Source organism: Ambystoma mexicanum, chromosome 9, assembly GCF_040938575.1.
Source record: "Ambystoma mexicanum isolate Mex_15411 chromosome 9, UKY_AmexF1_1, whole genome shotgun sequence".
NCBI classification, from domain to species: domain Eukaryota; kingdom Metazoa; phylum Chordata; class Amphibia; order Caudata; family Ambystomatidae; genus Ambystoma; species Ambystoma mexicanum.
Window position 1 is genome coordinate 267,115,371 of NC_090931.1, and position 12,220 is coordinate 267,127,590.

Consider the following 12,220-nt stretch of genomic DNA (forward strand, 5'->3'; position numbering starts at 1 on the left):
ATGACAGACTCCCAAAGCAGTACCAATGCAAGGAGGTGGGAAAAGAATTTAGAAAACAGAAATTTAGCATGTCCAATCAAATTGCGGAGTAAAGGACCGCCTTGCCAAAGGCCAGATCCTGCCCCCGGATGGAATCGAGGGAATAGTGACGTACAAAAGTATGTACCGAAGCCCAGGTGGCTGCATCACAGATGTGACGAATAGGAACACCCCTCTGCAGGGCAGTAGAGGCAGCCATACCCCTGGTAAAATGGGCCCGTAAGCCGACCGGTGGGTCCTTACCCGCCAAGCGGTAACACTCAGAGATAGCCAAAATAACCCAGCGAGACAAAGTCTGTTTCGTCAGAGGCTGTCCCAAACGCTTTCCAGAGTAACCAATAAAGAGCCGATCGTCCACTCTGACCCGGAACATGCGTGAAATATAAAAGCTTAACGCTCTCCTAGGATCAAGCCTATGGAGCCTCTCATCTTCCTTACCAGGATGTGGAGGAGGATAAAATGCCGGAAGAACAACCTTCTGGCCTAAATGAAATTCCAACACCACCTTCGGAAGAAAAGAAGGACGAATCCTAAGGACAACCGTGTCCTTATGAAACACAGTGAAGGGTGGCTTAACTGAAAGTGCCTGTAACTCACTCACTCTGCGAGCGGAAGTGACCGCAACTAAAAATACAGTTTGAGTTAACAGTCTCAAAGGGCATGAATGCAAAGGCTCAAACGGAGAACCCATCAGAAACTTGAGAACAAGGTTCAAATCCCAACCGGGCACCTGGAAAGGTGACGCAGGGAACACATTAGTGAGCGCTTTCAGAAACTGAGAAATTAAAGGAATTTTAAAATAGGAACACTCTTCAGACGAGAGCTTAAATATGGACAGCGCCGCCAGGTAACCTTTAATGGTACCCACTTGAAGGCCCCTGTGGGCTAAAGAAAGCAAAAAAGACAGAACCATGGGAATTTCACATGCAAAAGGATCCACATTCTTAACCCTGCACCATTCGCAGAACTTTCTCCAATGGCAACGGTACAGGGACTTTGTTGCGGGCCTTCTGGCCAAAAGCAACACCTCCATCACGTCTTCAGGGAGGTCCCAATCCGTATACCTCAACCTTTCAGAAACCAAGCATGAAGGTTGAGGGACCTGACCTCTGGATGGAGAACCTGACCCCCCTCCCGTGAGAGCAGATCGTCTCGGTAGGGAAGACGACGTGGAGGGCAGATGGACAAGTCGAGAAGGTCCAGGTACCACGTCCTCCGGGCCCACGCCGGAGCAATGAGAATCATCTGGGAACCGAACCTCCGTAACCTCCGCAGTACTTGCAGGATGACAGGGACTGGAGGAAACGCGTACAGCAGTGGGAATGACCACTCCACCACAAACGCGTCTCCTAAGGCTCCGTTTGGAGGAAATTCCTGCAAGCAGAACCTCTCGCACTTCTGGTTGACACTGGAGGCGAAGAGATCCACTTGAGGGGTCCCCCAAAGGGCGAAGATCTCCAGGAGAATCTCCTGAGCCAACTCTCATTCGTGAGAGATCGCGCTCTGCCTGCTCAGAGCCTCCGCCGTCTCGTTTTCGTTTCCTGCCAGATGAACTGCAGAGATCGAAACTTCCTGCTGGATCGCCCAGAACCAGAGCTGCATCGCGTCCCTGCACAGAGGACGTGACCCTGCCCCCCCTTTTTGTTGAGGTAGTGCATGGCCACCGTGTTGTCCGTCAGGATCAGGCCATTCTTTCTTCGCACAGTCAGCAGAAAAGCCTTCAGGGCAAGCCTGACGGCCCTCAGCTCCAACAGATTGATATGGAGTCTGGACTCCGACGGAGACCAACGACGGCTGACTGTCAACTCGTTGGCATGAGCTCCCTATCCCGTGAGGGATGCGTCCGTCACGATCGTCACCTCCAGCCAGGGCAGCCAAAACAGAGCCCCCCTCATCAGATTGCCTTTGTCGGCCCACCACAGAATGTCCTGGGTGACCGAAGACGGCACCTGAACAGGGTCCGACATCCTGCCGGAGGACAGACCACTGGAGCTTGAGTGCCCAATGCAAAGATCTCATCCGCAACCTGGCCTCTGGCACCAGAAGAATGCAAGATGCCATGATGCCGAGCAGTCTCAAGAACTCGAACGCTGGGAGAGTCTGGGCAAGTTGAAACTTGTGCACCATCTGCTGAATGTGATGAGCCCTCACCTGGGGAGGAAAAAACAGCCCCAGGGATGTGTCGAGCACAGCTCCGATGTACTGTAGCCTCTGAGTTGGTGTGAAATGGGACTTCTTTAAGTTGAGGGAGAAGCCCAGCTTGTGGAGGGAGTGGCAGATGACTGACAGATGATCCAGGACTTGCTCGGGAGAGCGCGCCCTGATCAACCAATCGTCCAGGTAGGGGTAGACGTGAATCCCCCCTTTCCTGAGGTGCGCTGCCACCACTACCATGAGCTTGGTGAAGACCCTTGGGGTGGAGGTCAATCCGAACGGCAGGACCCGAAACTGAAAGTGCAAGTCACCAACCGCAAACCTCAGGTACTTCTTGTGCTTTGGATGGATCGGCACATGAAAATAAGCGTCCTTGAGGTCGAGAGACACCAACCAGTCCTGAGGTTGAAGGGCCTGGAGGACTTGAGAGAGAGTAACCATCTTGAACTTGTCCTTCCGGAGGAGTTTGTTCAAACCGCGCAAGTCCATGATGGGTCTCAATCTCCCGTCTTTCTTGGAAATCAAAAAATAAGGGGAATACCATCCCTTGTTCCTCTCCGCTACAGGCACCAGTTCTATGGCACCTTTCTCCAGCAGGGATTGAATTTCCTGCACAGGGAGCGGACCCGGACTCTTCAAAGAGATTCCACGGTGGATTGTCTTGAGGCCTCTGCCGGAAAGGAAGACAGTAGACGTGGGTTATGATCTCCAGAACCAACACATCTGAAGTAATGGCGAGCCACTCTGCAAGATGCTGCGCCAGCCTTCCCCCGACTAGCGAACAATGGGACATCGCCTCATGACTGAGCTGAAGCGGCTGCGGTGTTGCCTGAGGGCAAAGAGGCAACAGCCCGAGCGGCCTTTGTACCTCGAGTACCTTGTTTTCCACCTCTGGCACTCTTACGGGGGCCCCTTTGACTGGCAGCTCCTCTCGCTTTACCAAAGGATGAGTAATAACGAAAGGAGCCTCCCCTCCATTGCTGTCCCCTAGGACGAAAAGGCGGAGGTTGTCGAACTGCAGCGCCTAACGACTTTGCTGCAGCTTTTGAGGTCTGCAACCTCTCAAGGCTCTCGTCAGCCTTGCTGCCAGAAAGATGTTCCCCGTCAAAGGGCATGTTAAGGAGCCAGGCCTGCACATCAGGAGCAAACCCCGACTTCCGCAACCACGCAAACCTGCGTATCACGGTGCTCGCCGCCATGGACCGGCTGACGCAATCTGTCAGGTCCAAACCCGACTGAACGGCCTCACACATGGCATCCTTGCCATCCTGAACCATGGCAAGGAAACCATCCCATTCGGGAATATGTTCAGCCGCCAAGGAAACACAGTTCCACAGAGTGTGCGTGAAACGAGACAATGCACATATGGAGTTGGACGCCTGAAGCGCCATACCCCCTGCAGAAAACACTTTCTTTGCCCAGCCGTCAAAACGCTTGTCCCTATTAGGAGGGTTGGTAGGGTAGTTTTAGGGAGAATTCTCTGTTTAGGCTGAATTTCCTAAACTAGTGAGTCCCCCAGCATCTTTGCTGGATTTTTGGGGTTTATTTTTTTCTCCTGCCAAGAGACTCTTTTACCCTCACTCTTGGACATGATTTGAGTGTGTTCCTTTGACTCTAGATGTGTTTAATGGGCTATGGGGTCTTTTACTCCATAGGGCTTCATGTGTTTTTGTGATGTGTGTTACACAGCACCCTCAGTGCAGTAACACAGGGGTGTCATAGTGGCCCCCCAGTATAGACTCCATACCCTGGGACTGACTACCGTCTCCCAGGGCATGTAAAGTCACCATTGACTTTACTAGTCTTGAATTCTGAACAGAACCAGTACAAACCATCATATTGTGGACGTACTGGCCGGGGCAATTCAATTGCCCCGGGGTCTGTTAGTCGAGGGGGCACGTCTCCGTCCCCCCTGATTGAGTTTTGGCTGGTGGCAGTGGATACTACTTTTCATATTCAACCGCAAATATTTCTCTATGGGATTTTCCCATTGTTCGAGGCTACTATCTTTATTTATTTAATTACGATGGCCTCGAACCGCCGGTTTATTTAATTATTATTAATTCTCCGGTTGGTATTTTTTGCCAAAACTCGGTTCTAAAATGGCGTTTGTGTTCTCTTCTGTGACTCCAACCCAACTCGAGCCCTTTGTTCCACTTTTTGGCGGGCTTCTCCACAGAAGCCCTCCAAAGTGGTGCCACTCTGTCTGGGGTACTTAGGAGGGGTGGAGGGGGATTTAGGCACCATGGACTGAGTTGCCTAGGCAACTCAAGTCGCACTCCGTCCTGATTGGCTCAAGTGGTGAGCATGTTTGAGTGACAGCTAGGCTGAGTGAATGGGGGTTTTCTGCATAAAAGCAGGGCTTTGGGGACTGGAACTTCAGAAGTCGCCACAGGACCTAAGAATCCGACGAGGTAGAAGCTGAGCCGACCTGCCACGACGACACCACCGGTGGAGCCCTTCTAGACCGTCTGACCACTTTTCCCAACGACAGAGGAGATCTCCCGCCGGAGAGTCTTCTTCCTTTGACTGGTGGGGATAACCAGTTTCCCAGTCTTTTCGCCTTCCCGACGCATCTCGTGGCCGCCTTGCCTGTGCCAAGCCCCCGGCAACCAGAATACCACGTTTTACCATGACCGCGAAATAAAGGGTAATACCTTTAACCGGAAAACTCTGCGGCTGGTTTCTTCCCTGGCAGTGCAACGACCTTCATCTTTCCTCCAAGTCGAGATCTTCTGTTCCCCTGGACGACGCCGAGACTTGCACCCGCTGCCAGGAACAACTGCCACTGCTGGAGGATCCTTCCCACTTAAGGTACCGTGTTCCGCCTGCCTTCCCTTGCCACCGACTGTACGGTGTAGATTTAGCCCCCGGCTTTCGAACCTGGGTTAGCCTGGGACACCCTGGCTACACTTTTCTGAGCCTCTCTAAACTCTTTTCGAACTCCCTGCAAGACTTTCAAAGCCTAGTGTAACTGTGTGATCTTGGGCGCATTTGTGCTCTGCTCTCTCCAAGAGTGGGCCCAGCCTATGGACTTTGGCTCACAAGTAACTTTTGCTCTTCAGCCTTGCTAAAAGTGTTCCTAAATCTTAGAGTGGTGTATCTTCGCATATTCTGCCTTTTTCCCTCCCTTTTCATGAACTTATTGGAGTGCCATCTATAGTTAAGCGCTCACCTCTGTCTGGAAATAAGTGGTGTTAACTAAGACTTGTCTGATAAGGAATACGGGTTGTATATATCATAATAGTAACTGTGTTTAGAGTGTTTTACAAATAAGAGTGCTGGAGTGTTTCAAACAGTGTGTGTTTAAATAAATAATTATATACTTTGATACCAAAGCTCTGGTCAGTGTTTGCTTGTGCTATTGTATCTGAGTGCCTATTGTGTATATTTTGCATACTGCCTAACTCTTCTTGAGGGAAGTCTGACTGCTCAGCCACAGCTACCAGGTAAATCTGGGTAGTACAGACTGCTACCAAGTGGGTTTACTGCTAACACCTGTAGTCCTAAATCTTTTGCAGTGTTCCCAAAGGGAACGGCACAGGTTTCTGCCTAACGGGTACGACGGCTGCTTTGCCGGGGCCGTAGCCGCCTGCACCACCAAACTCTCTGGAGTAGGGTGCTTGGACAAGTAGCAGAAGTCACTACTGACTGGGTGGTATTTTCGCAGCAAAGACTTGCTCACTGCCGGGAGACTCTCCGGAGCAGTCCAAGCCGCCGCCACCCTCCTCTGTAGAGCCATATGAAACGGCAGTACTGGGTCAGTTGGTGGACCAATGTCGAGGATATCCGCAAGGTCATCCTGAACAAACTCCCCTGGGCGAGCAGACCATCCTAAGTACTCTGTGACCCTTGACATAAGGCGCTGGTACGAAGAATCGGCATGAGAGCCAGGCTCAGGCCTACAAAACTCCACCTCCGGAGAGGTGTCCAGTCCACTAGCATCATGCAGGGACTGCCTCAGGTCCTCAAACTGGCTATGGCCCGAGAGAATCTCGTCAGGCACCATGCCATCATCGGAGCCCTCATCCACCTCTGAAATGAACTCCAGATGGCAGTAAGAAGGCACAGAACTGGAACCAAAGCCAAGCTTGACCATGGCCAGAGCCTTTCTAGGTGGTTCCCTCGAGCCACGGGGTACCCCCGTTCGAGACAGCCTCGAAGGGCGTCGATTGAATCGACGCCAGCGTAGACAGAATCAGCGTCGACGACAGACGCGGCGCCGACAGCATCGACAGCGTCAACACAGGCCTCGAAGGCGAAGCCCCGAGCGTGACCCTCAAAATCCTGGGCGCCGACGGCATCGACGACTTCCTGGGAGTCCTTGAAGACTTCACAGGTTCACGCGTCTCGAGCGCATCGAGGACCAGGACCTGGCATGCCGAGAACGATTCCCCTTGTCCGAGCGTGACCTTTCCCGCGAATCGTGACGACCACCCGAGCCCGAAGGCGTGCGAGCTGTGTCTCTCGGCTGATCACGACCGAACCCACTCGGAGGTGCGGACAGACCAGTGCCCTGTGATTCGAGAATCACCAACATTTTCTTCCCGAAGGAAGGCCATTTCTCCGGTGTCGCATGCTTGGTGGGGTAAGCGACCCGCCGACGGGCGGAGTCCTCGGATGAGGACGGGGAAGGCGACCGATGACAGCGCTTCCGGGAGTGCCTCGAAGAGGCAGAGGAGTGGCGAGACAGACTCCAGGACCGAGACCCACTGGACTTCCGACGACGACGCAGAGTCACCCCTCGAGTCGTCCGCCGAAAGCCCCGCAGACCTCGACTTCCGGGGCTTGGACACCTTATCTGCCGATAACAACTTCTTGCACTCCCACAAGGCTTTCGACGTGAGCGACTGGCAGTCGACACAGTCATCCATGTCATGGGCCTCCCCGAGGCACCAGAGGCAAGCGTCATGTGAGTCCATGACCGACATCTTGGACCCACAGTCCCCGTACTTCTTAAAGCCCGGACGCGGTGTGGAAGACTAGGTAGACATCTTCATGAAGAAATATTTCACAAACACCAGACAGGTTCGAAGAACCGAGAAAACAACGGAAACTCAAAAGAGTCGATGCGTGCCGAGATTCCCGAAGCGAACATGTTCGCGGAAAAAACGGAACTGAGGCTACGGTGTCGTGCGTCCTACTTATAACATCCAGTGACGTCGGCGGAGGTCCCCGAGGGCGGCGTATCGACGTCATCGGCACAGGACGCAGACGTGAAGAGTTTCTGAAGCAGCATAGCTGTGGTGATTACAGTCATAGATATGGAATACGTCAGAGGACCCAATCCCCTCGAAAGGCCTTTTTATTTTAATAAAAATGGCGACTATTGAGAACACTTCAACTTTGTGTCCACCTCTCATTGCTGACCCCTCACATATGATACTAGAGAAGAGTAGTGTCCTTAAATGTCGGACACTCCCGTCCCCTGCACACAATCCCTGCACACAATCAATGAATTAAGTCAGTCAAAAACTTTAGATATTCATCAATGCTTATAAACATAACCATGATACAACTGTGTATTCAGACACAAGGTCTTCAATTCTGTTTTTTTTTTAATATACAACGAATAAAACAAGATAAGGAGCTCTATGTGTTTCAGGATTGACCTTTCGTCAGGAGCAGAAATTCTTCAACGCATTGTTACTATCTTAATCCTTTATAAATCGTGAAACATCTGAGAAATAAGTAAAAAAGTGTATAAATAAGTAAAGTAAAAATATAATAACTTCTGGAATATATAGAAGAGTACTTGTAAATATGACTCATCAATATATTAACTTAATTCACCCAGCTGACTTCACGATGGGAATAGACCAATGGTGGTCTTCTCTGTACGTTTTCCCCAAAACTTTCTTAATTGTAGTCGGTGAATAACTCAACATAATATATGGATTGATCATCATAATCATCTCATCTTACAGAAAGGCTCAGACATTACTGAAAAAGAACTTATTAACAGCTAGAATTCTGTATGCCTACCTAATAAGGTTCTAAATCAGTTCCGAATGGAAGAGCACTCTACGGAGACCCAGTAATCAGCAAGAAATCAGAATGGGCATTTGTCAGAGTCTGTAGTAAAAAAGTCTGTGCAGCAATTCAATATGAGCTGTACTTTATGTAATAAGCTTATATTACATATAATTGAATATTTCTGTTTTCCACTCACCTAATAAGTTGTATATATTGGCCCAGGATTCGAGAGGCTATGTACTACCTATGATAAAAACCAAAATGCAGCATTGGTATTACACAGATTTATCTCAGTCTGTCTATTGTATGTAAAGGTCCCACAATTCAAAATGGATGTATATATGTAAAAAGGGCTCACATGTGTGATATTAACATTAACAATGTTTCTAGATGGGGCGTGGCCAACGAGCACGCGGTGCGGACGTGATCCATCGGTGCTCCTGAGGCCGCCAGCAATATCCTGCCTAAATCCTGTAAAACTACTAATTTGCTCAAAATAGCACACATGTGCAGAGGAACCTCCTCGGAATAATTCGCTGAATTGTGGAACTGAACCGGTGTCCAGATCCGGAGATATATGCAGCAGAAGAACAACAACCGTGGAAGACAAGAACCGCCAAAGATGGCCGGCGCGACCACGAGGCGATGCAGAACTGCATGCGAGGTCAGAGACCGTGCTGAGATACTTCTCCAGTGACCTCGCCTCTTGAGACAGCGCTACTGTGGAGGTGTGCTGTGAAGAGCTGCGGAGGGACCTCCCGTGGACAGCGTGACCCTCCAAACACCAACGGACCCATACCCCCCTGAGTGCTGTTACACGGCGACCAAGCTGGTGAAACAGACCCCTGCGGAAGCGAACCTTGACGGGGAATAAGGATCCTATGTGCACCCCCTGCGCCTGATACAGCCTGCTTCTCCTAGCCCACCACCTGCCCCGGAACACACCAACCCTGCGGCAAGAAACGAGGACCAGCAGTTACACGCGGGTGCCGCGCAGCAGAAACTTGCCGGAGGAAACGGAGGCTCTCTCTCTCCGCCCCCAACCCCCTCCCCACCCCCTGCTGCCACCCGGTGAAGGAGCAGGGGACGACAGAGAGAAACAGACCACAGCCTCAGTACCCAGGTGTCTCGTGATAGATAGGGAGGGGCCCAAGCAACATTCACGCTTGGCAGAGGCGAGATCCAACACAGCTGACAAACGAGGTAATAATTTGCTGCATTAACAGCAGCTTCTGGGGTTCGTCTAGAAACATACAGAAACTATCACAGAGGAGACAGGGCCCTCACACACCTAGGAGAAGCAAAGGTCCACAACACTTGCCACCCTACTGACAGCACCAGCCCTGCTCACAGCCCTATACCGGAGCAAATAAAATACATGCCTCGCCCTCAAGATAAGTGGCCCTACCAACTCACCTGACTCTGACACTGGTGGCAGCGCCCCTGGTCTGGCAGCTCTCATACGTCGGGACATTGAATGCGAAGTCTTGACACTGCAAAATACCAAACCACCACTGAGATAGCGCAATGATTGCATGCTAGATCTTTCAGAGGACACGGCCAGTGATAGCGACCCTGCAGGCAATAACCACACAACGAAATAATACACAGTGGCAAGTACTTTCTACCTGGGCTCCCATTAGAGAGATATTAACGGAAATGAGCGGACACTGAGTGCCACTGCGAAAACCTTCCAGCATAGAAGTAAACGAAAGACACAACACGGGTACTCAAACAGAGCCACAGAATCAGAGCACTTGGCTAGATCGCCATTCAACTCGTCAAAGTAACACGGCTGACGCCTCAGTGCTGAGAGCACAGACATGGCTGCATAATACTTTGTGCATCACCAGCACTAAACACAAACCCTTGCTGAAGCGTGGGAGAGGAGTGTTGACCCCGAGTACTACGGCAGCTGGCTTCCAACAGGGATTGGCACATGGTGGATACGACGCTCTGGCACTACCACATCGCCCAACTGAATACGGACATACACAGCACCATAACAAGCAGGACGACTGATGAGTGAGCTACAGAAGCTGATACTGTACCAACCACTACTAAAAGGGAGAGGGGGGGAACATACACCGTCGCATTGAAGCTGAAGCGCTAATCACAGAATGCACTGAATGACCTCTGGAGAGGCGATATAGCGGCACAAACAGCAATGAATAAAGCCAAGACAATATCCTGCGCAAACACCGATAGCCGATACGACAAACGGCACTCCTGGTTGCCCACTCGACAAGGAGTAAATCCCCCCACCCCCCAAAGAAGCCTTGTGCAACGCCAATAGCATTAAACTGAGGCAATATCAACCACACCACCATGGGAAAAGAAAGGGCAAAGAACACGAGCACACAGAGGAAAATGGAGCAGTATACAACCCCCGCCAAGACTCCCACACAGGAACAAAGCAAGCCTGGTGAGGTAATGGGAAATGCTGAAAACCACCTGTCCTTAAAGGATGTCATGAATGCCATAGCCAATTCAAGAACCTCAATGGAAAAGAAGATGGATAACATAGGCACAGAGGTAGCACTTCTGCGCCATGACCTACAGAAACTTACGGCCTGCACGGTGGAAGCTGAGGGCTGCATATCTGAAACAGAAGACGGCCTGAGAACTGTGAGTCAGCAAATGACAGGGGCACTAGAGAGTCTTAAAACATTGGAGGAACGAGTGGAAGAGGGAGAGGGGAGAGCAAGACGGAATAATATCCGAATTCTCGGACTACCAGAAAAGTCAGAAGGCCCGAGCATGGAGTTATTTCTTGAGCAATGGCTTACTGATCTATTCACTCCCAATACCCTATCAACATTTTTTTCCAATCAAACGTGCCCATCGCATCCCAGAGGGAAGACAAGTCCCGGGAGCTCCCCCGCGCACCATGCTTGCAAAACTTCTCAATTACAGGGATCGAGATGCCATACTCCAAATGGACAGAACCAAGGGCACAGTGACATACAATGGATCCAAAATTGCCTTCGTCCCTGACTTCACCAGTGAGGTGCAGAAGGTGAGACAATCCTTCGATCCGCTTAAGAGGAAGCTGCAGGCCCTTATGTAAAATACGGGCTCTTGTTCCCAGCACACTTGAAAATTTACCATAATGGAACAACCGTACACTTTACTGACCCCAGGGAAGAATGGAACTGGGCAGAGAATCATCTAGAGGGCGACTGGAGGCCGAACCGACGGCAAGAGAATGGAAGGAACAGACCAAGGCCGGAGAGGGCATCACCTGAGCGCCCACAACGAGAACCACAAGCAATCGTAAACGAAAACAATGACTGACAACACAACGTAGGTGCGCCAATAGGAAAAGCAATAAGATGCGACACTGAGATAAGAGCACGTAACGACCAGATAGTCAATGCTGATGAAGAACCTGTCGCCAGCAGCTAGTGGCTTAAGCCGTAACAACCCCTGCTACTAATGTCATGCGTAGAAATAAGCATTGAAGTGGACTGACCGCTGCATCATAACAACCGAAAATTGGAAAGTCCGAACTGCACCCGATTTCAGAATAGCTGGTGGCCCCAGGCCGCATAAACCCCTGTTAAAAGTTGCTTTGTGATTGAGATAGTTAACACTGTTTAATTGACTGTTGTACATTTGATTTCGTAGACTTGATAATGTTGAATGCATCGAGTTGATTGGTTAATTTATGTTCAAAATGTTAGGGCGACAGATGCTTCAGTTTGGGACGAGTATGGGGACGAGGGGACGTTTTTAGTAAAGCATGCACGGCTCGACTGTTCACACCAAACACAAAATGTATTGGGGTACCCCAGATTAAAAGAACAAAGAACATCTCCTAAGGAGGCAGTGGCAGCCTAAATACAGAGGTTTACAAGGCAAACAATGACTCTAACTGGGCCTAAAATCAAAAAGCTTTGTCTCCTAACATGGAGTGTAAACGGCCTGGGCAATAGTATAAAAAGAAGGTTGGTGACACAGTTTCTAAACCGACCTAATCCAGACATAGTACTGCTCACAGAGACCCATCTGGCAGGCACAACATGCCAACTCTTCAAGAGAACCAAAT

The 12,220-nt window shown here is 50.5% G+C and overlaps 1 protein-coding gene across 3 annotated transcripts in view; it reads right to left on the minus strand.

Moving 5' to 3' along the window:
* The window catches only part of RABEP1 (rabaptin, RAB GTPase binding effector protein 1), a 1,480,178-nt gene that overhangs the window by 623,799 nt on the left and 844,159 nt on the right, over positions 1-12,220 (minus strand). The gene's annotated exons all lie outside the window — the stretch shown is intronic.